Source organism: Pygoscelis adeliae, unplaced genomic scaffold (assembly GCF_000699105.1).
Source record: "Pygoscelis adeliae isolate BGI_AS28 unplaced genomic scaffold, ASM69910v1 Scaffold168, whole genome shotgun sequence".
In the NCBI taxonomy this organism is placed as follows: domain Eukaryota; kingdom Metazoa; phylum Chordata; class Aves; order Sphenisciformes; family Spheniscidae; genus Pygoscelis; species Pygoscelis adeliae.
Window position 1 is genome coordinate 1,173,844 of NW_008825566.1, and position 7,903 is coordinate 1,181,746.

Sequence of the window (7,903 nt, forward strand, 5' to 3'; positions counted from 1 at the left end):
TAACAGACTCCCAGCAGGATATCTGCCTCATTGGCCTTCCCCCCTCATCCTTACCTGTAAAACCTCAACCGTATCATCATCACAGTCATTGAGCTCTAGACAATCGAAACACTCCCTAACATACAGAGCCACCCCACCACCTCTCCTTCCTTGCCTGTCCCTTCTGAAGAGTTTATAGCCATCCATTGCAGCACTCCAATCATGAGAGTCACCCCATCATGTTTCTGTGATGGCAACTAAGTCATATCTATCCTACTGCACAACGGCTTCCAGCTCCTCCTGTTTGCCGCCCATGCTGCGTGCATTGGTCTAGATGCACTTAAGTCACATAGTCACCCCACCACACCCTGCAGCATGTACTGGTGGATGGGGTTATTCCTCCCCAGAAACAAAACTTAGCATTTCACCCTGTTGAACTTCATCAGGTTCTTCTAGGCCCATTTCTCCAGCCTATCCAGGACTCTCTGAATAACAACACAACCATCTGGTGTATCAGCTATTCCTCCCAGTTTTGTGCATCTGCAAACTTGTTGAATGTGCACTCTGTCCCAACATTAATGAAAATGTTTAACAGTATTGGCCCAGTATTGACCCCTGGGGTACACCACTTGTGGCTGACTTCCAACTGTACTTTCTGCCACTAATCAAAACCCTCTAGGCCCTGCTGTTCATCCAGTTTTCACTACCGCACTACCTCCATATTTAAACTATACTTTGGCAGCTTGCCTATGAAGTTGTTATGGGAGAGAGTCAAAAGCCTTACTAATACCAATATAAACAACATCCAGTGCTCTTCCCTCTTTCAGCAAGCTAGTCATCTCATTGTAGAAGGTTATCAGATTTGTTATGTATGATTTCCCATTTGTAAATCCATGCCAACTAATTCCAATCACCTTCCTGTCCTTTTGTCTTCAGAAATTATTCCCAGGTTTTTTTCCATCACCTTCTTAGGGACTGAGGTGAGGCTGACCAATCCGTAGTTCCCCAGATCCTCCTTCTTGTCCTTCTTGAAGATAACTGTTACAATTGCTTTCTTATATACCATAATATCTTAAATGATTTCTTCTTTACTACTATTCAAAGGTAGCAATCCAGACAGAAAAGAGCATTATGAAAATATATTTTTCTGTTTATATGGACCCTGAACTTTCCTATTTGCCTGAGGAGCCAGACCTTGTCACTTAACATCAGTGATTATGTCTATACTACTACTTTAACAGTGCCAGGGAATGTACACAGGCACTGGAAAATCCATATTATACTGTTAATTTTTCAGGACGGATATAGTACTGTCTAAGCCACCCTGTACTCTCCCAAACATTGCTCAGGCAAAATTCAAGAGGAAAAGAATGGTCCAGGACCATTCCCATTACTTGGTTTACATACAACCCAGCCTGTTTTGGGGGTAACTGAATTTAATAACAGTCAGATCATACCAGTTGACCGTAATGCCAGAGAATGGTCTATTCACATTTAATTTACGGATATAGATATAGCCAATGCTTTTTCTCTTCAAATGAGTTTTTTTAAAACAAAATCCTAAAAGTGATTGTGAAAGAATAAAAACAGTGTTTCACCTGCATTGTATTCTTCTCAATACATAGATATGTTACAAGACTGGCTAAAGTTTAGCATCATCCAAAGTTCGTGGTTATCACATGCAAGGTCAGAGATTGGGCAACCAGTCCAACTACTGACATACCAGAAACTGTAAATGACTGGTACTTTTGTGCATATGCTTCATATGTAATCATTTTTTCTTCAAAGAAACACAGTTAACAATATACCAGATCAAAGCACAGGTATGAAATTCAAATTTTAAGCCAAAATAATCACAGTGACTTTTTTTATGCTCCTCTCTATGCCTAGAGTGTGTTTGCAAAAAATACTTAATACCAAGTATATCCTTGAATATTATGGAGATCAACTAACGATTTAGGGATCATTTGTTGAAGGATGTTGAGATGTTGGAACGTGTCCAGAGAAGGGCAACGAGGCTGGTGAGGGGTCTGGAGAACAAGTCTTATGAGGAGCGGCTGAGGGAACTGGCGTTGTTTAGCCTGGAGAAAAGGAGGCTGAGGGGAGACCTCATCGCTCTCTACAACTACCTGAAAGGAGGCTGTAGCGAGGTGGGTGTCGGTCTCTTCTCCCAAGTAACTGGCGAAAGGACGAGAGGAAATGGCCTCAAGTTGCGCCAGGGGAGGTTTAGATTGGATGTAAGGAAAAATTTCTTTACTGAAAGAGTAGTTAAACATTGGACCAGGCTGCCCAGGGAAGTGGTTGAGTCACCATCCCTGGAAGTATTTAAAAGACGGGTAGATGAGGCGCTTAGGGACATGGTTTAGTGGGCATGGTGTTGTTGGGTTGATGGTTGGACTCGATGATCTTGGAGGTCTCTTCCAACCTTAATGATTCTATGATTCTAAGATTTACATACAGCAAAAGAGAAACATATACCCTGGGGTGATTATTAACATGCAGACTCTTCAAGAAGGGAATATGAAGTCTCTGTGTTTTGAAAAGTGGCAAATACACACAACAGTGTGCAGATCAATAGCAGAAGTGAGTTGTTCATCCGCTTGCTCCTGAACTTTTTCTGATGCCTCAATGGTTAATAATGATTCTTCTTAACCTCTTGGAAAAGCTGAGAATGGAAAGTTTACTGCTTTTAGTAAAAAAAAGCACGAAAATTTAAACTTCCTAACCTAAAACTATGTTTTCAACTAAGTCTGCCTTAGCCATGAGAATTTCTTCAGTCCATTAGGAAATTACTGGTTTTGTGAGTTTGTTCCTTTCCAAATTTCTCTTTGCTATGTCAGAGACAAATTATGACATTGCATACCATTTCACTGAATCCATGTTGCAGACTGTTTCTGACAATGCGGTCACTGGAGAATACCCCCTAGGGTTGCAAAGCAATGCAAACTACAGGTTTCTGTAAGAGATAGAAAGCATTCAATAGTTTTTTTTCCCAAATTCAACACATGCTTTTGCATGGATCATGGGGAAAATTGTATAATGGATTGAGATGAAAAACAGCCCTGTCATGTCTAAAGATTTGAGTTTGCTCTTTTTTTCCCCTTGTTCTTTACATATATATCAAAGAGTACTTAAATTACTGCTGAATCTAGAAAACTATGATTACAGAGGTGTGGGCTATGCAACATCCATCTAATGGAAAATGGCAAACACACTCGGCCAGAGACAGCAGTTCTCTTGTCCTGAAATGATTTGGCTCTGCAGAGCTTGCATCTGTATGACTAAACTCTCTTACTCTTCAAAATATGATGGCATCATCCAAGCCAACTACTGGCAATTGTTCCTGGCCTATACTAATCCTCAAGCTATTCTAGGGTCTGTCTGTGAAAATAATAGCTGTCCTGAGCCAAAAAGAACCAAACCTTAAATGTGTAAACAATTTATCAGTATGGACAATTCACTTCAGAATCTCAGGATTAGATTTTTAGACTTTAGATTTAAAATCTAGATTTTTAAACCATTAGTTTAAAAACAAAGTCTGTGTTGTAAAAGCAGATTTTGCTATTACAGTATATTAGAAAAGGTTCTAAGAGAATACTGGAGACTATCAGGCCATTCCTTCTTACCAGAACATGGGAATCATAGAACAGCACTTGGGTAAGCTCTCCTCTTCAGGCATATATTTTTCCCCTGTGGTACAGGAAAATCTGCTTTCAAAAGAAATCAGTGTCTACTGAATTCTTCTGAGTTCATAAATAGATGGCATAAGGATCTATTGAGCATGAAGGGTAAGTCCAAGCACGTACTTAGGCTTACTATCCAAAGTGTTTTGCTAAGACAGTGCAGACTGGTGTAGTAATTATCTGAGGAACAAGCAGTTAATTCCAGGAGACAAGGAACAGTTCCCAAAATAATTTCTCTAAGCTGTCCTCTATCAGACTGAACTAGACATGGTGACTTTGTCTCAACTTCCATCTAGATGAGCAAATCAGTTTATATGTTTCCCTTCCCTATTAAAGTAATGAAATCAAAAGTAGTTTGGATTTTTGATGTTGTATACCAATAATAGCCTTTTGATGATCCTTGTCATCCTGCAGTGAAGTGTAAACACAATAAATTTAACTGTGGTGTGAAGATCATCTGAACAAAGAGCAGAATAATACTCTCTTCCTTCATATCAGAAGCTGTACTGTTGCATGAAATAGGAATGCAATAACATCCCATACAATATTAAATGTATATATTTTAGTACAGCTCAGAAGTTCACATAAATTACACTTTTTGGTGATATAAAGCATAAACAATTTGAGACAATAGTCATATTATTGAGAGAAGTGGTGTCAGGAGTGAATTTTGTGCAAAAATATTTTTCATGCTAAAACATAAAACAAGAAACACAGGGATAATGAGTATTCTTTATTCTGTCCTATGAACCTCATGATACAATCCGATATTCCAATGAAAGTGAATGGACGACTTTAGAATAATAAAGCAATGTTTAATGCCATAATCTGTGAACAGTGGGTGCAGAAATCTATAAAAATGTAAAACACAGTGAAGGAAAGGAATAAGGAGAAAGATGCATATATGTGTCTGGCAAAAAAAAAAATCAACTAATTCAGCTATTCTAATCTGCGTATTTACACATTTCACAACTCTTCCTAGATAATTTTTTATTCCTTTGTACATGACTGCCCTGGACTCTTCCTGAGCAAGCTTTCTCTCTTTCCAACAGGGTATCCAGACTGCAGAGTGTTGTATATCTGTCATTTGAAAGACAATTAGAAGAATGAAATGGTGTATCTGTTAAGTCAGATGTTCATTATTTCTGCAAGTCCTCCTTTTTCTATGTGTTGAAACAAAATAATTTTTCTTTCAGTTTCTTCAAAACTACTTTTTGGCTGCTGGGAATCTGTATCCTAACTTAATTGTACCTTCTTATAAAAATGTTTCTCCATGGCATGGAAAAATGTCAAATAGGAGTTTCATTGCTTTCATCTCACCAGGTGTTGAGGGAATATTAGTTCAATTTCTAAGGAGAGTGGCTACTCTTGAGTGGGAACCAACAGTAAATCTGCCCACTACAGATCCTTTGAATGTGCCTGGATCTTCTGTTGCATTAGCAGGAGTATGTAGTTTCCTCATTAAAATGCTTACACACTCCATTGACAGTATTTTATGGGATAAAAAAAAAGCATTCCATTGCTTGAGGGATTACTCAGTGTGTGAATAAAAGAGGAAGAAAAAGTTGCAAAAATTATTATAATTTGAATATATAGATGATATAATCTAAATATATAGATGACTAGCAGCTTCTTTTTATAAGCCCTGAAAGAGCAACGCAACACTGACAGTGAAAAAAATGGGACTTACTCTTCAATTGACAACCATGAGTCTGATGTAACATCAGACATCTAGGAGAATCAGGGGTACTGTGGAATCAGTGCAGTAAGGAAACCACAATGACCATGAGAAATATCAATGTTTCTTGCTGAATTGTCCCTGAGTATCGCTAAGGACTATTGTCATGCGTACTGTTAGGGACACCCTGCAGCAAAATTGTTCAAATGATCTGCCAACTCAAAAATGTAATCAGCCATTCTTCCTAAGGAAGGAGAGGGGATTAACTAGACTTCATCACTAATTCATTATATCTTGCTCATGGCCACAGAAAATCCTTCAAGTCTGCTGTTGCAAGAGCTATGCATTACCACATAAGTAACTACCATTCTCAAACTAAGGAATCTTTTCAGCTCTTTCTTCCCCTATGTTAGCAATTTGCCTTTATGTACTCTTTGTCTTACTTTACTTTTCCCATCTTTAAACTATTTTATTGATCTTAGTAGCCACCATCATGTAATTTTGTCAATTTGGATAGAGGGTATTTCCTTTCTTCCCAGTAAACCCCTCTTCTGAAATAGGTGCACTACACAGTTTATAACATTTTGTTGGAATTATGGTTGTCTAAAAAATTTAGAAAGGGAGTCATATTATATTTCTGTCATTCTAACTCACATTGTCTTCTTTGCTCTCTGAAAACTAATGAGTTCAAGGGAAGAACTGCATTATTTCCACATGCAGATGTTTAAATTACATTTGATTTATATAGTCTTAAACATAAAAAAGAGTGCACCAATATGTGCAATGCCGGCCATTAGTTCCACCTTGGCTATAGGAGATTATCTTTCCAGAATTCTAATACAGGTTAGTTTCTGTTGCAGCCTACAGTAAATAATCAAGTGTACCTTGCCATCGAATCTTGTTAAATCACTGTTGCATTTACTATTGAACTTTGTTAACTCACACTTTATATCAATAAAGTCTATTGTTACTTTTCTCTTACGAGTGAAGTGCAGTCTCGCTCCGTCCACAACAAATTGGCATAGTCGGCAGGATGGCAAGTAGTATCACCGATTATTTACAGAGGCATGGAATGAATCCAAGTCCTAAATTCTCAGAAGAATGGGCTCGTGACAACTGGCATAATTGCGAAGCCGTTGAAGAGCACCTAAAGGTATGGAGGAATGTGTTAGCCCTAGGCATGCCCAGAGCTCCGATTCAAGGTCAGCCTACTGGCATTAACTTGAGCCTGATTGAAGTGTTCCAGAAATGAGATAACAATGAAAGAAAGGAGAGCATTTCAACTCCTCCAGTGCCGGTGCCCAGAAAGGGAGACAACCCCTTCCTCCCCTTTAGGGAAATATTGCAGGGCATTAAGCCAAAAAATGAGTAGTGTCTGGAAGGCAATTGGGCCTGCCTGTCCGGAAAGTGGATGCTTATCAGTGGATAAGTGATGATAGCCCATACATTCTAATTCCAGTTGGTCCTCACGGACAATTGCTGAAGTTTTTAATAGATATGGGAGCACAAATTTCAATACTAACAAGATGCCGAGAAGCTGGGTGTGTGATCCGGACGGCAAAGAGTTAAGGTTACCGGTGTGAATGGAGCAAGTGTTGAGTGTCAAACTGCCAAGGTCAATTTATGGCTCCTGGGTGAGAAGTGCATGTTGACTACTTGCTTTGCAATTAAAGATCATCATGAAAATATTTTAGGTTTCGATGTTTTAAACAGCTGAACCTGGCACCTGCCAAATGGCAGCACGTGGTCCTTCGGCTCAAACACCCATCCCAACCCCGGTAGAAAGCGGGAGGCCACAGTGCACGCACTTTGCACAGCCCCTGCCCTCCCTGAGTCAAAAATTACTAACCTACCGCAATATCCGATTTCTGCTGCGGCAAGAAATGGAATTTCTGAAGTCATAGCTGATTTGGAGAAATGACAAATTATCTCCAGAACCCACTTTCCATATAACTCACCTGTCTGGCCAGTTCGGAAACCAGACAGGAGGTGGAGTTTAACAGCCGACTATCTGCGCCTGACTGCCAATACAGCCCCGCTAAGAGCTGTTGTACCAAACATCGCAAACTTAACAGCTACTTTGCAAGCAGCTGCACACCAATGGATGGTGGCGCTCGATGTAAAAGATAGGTTCTTTATGGTTCCCTTAAAAGAGGAGGGTAAAGGGAAATTTGCTTTCACTTGGGAGGGAGTACAATATACCTCTAACAGACTCCCACAGGGCTATGAACATTCATCTACAATTGTTCATGCCGCACTTGCTGAACTTTTACAGACAGTCTTACTCCCCCAGGAAGTGAAACTGTGCCAATATATAGGTGATATTCTGATTGGAGGAACGTCCCCTGAGAAGGTAGGGGAAGCAGCAGCGGCAGTATGCAAGCACTAAATAAAGCAGAAATTGAGATTCTACCTGGAAAATGTCAGGGACCCAGTAAAGAAGTAAAATTTTTAGGTACTTGGTGGATAGCAGGCAGTGCAGCGATTCCTCCAGATACCTTAAGAAAAATTGAAGAGCTGCAAATACCCCAATCAAGGAAGGAGTTACAACAATTAATGGGAA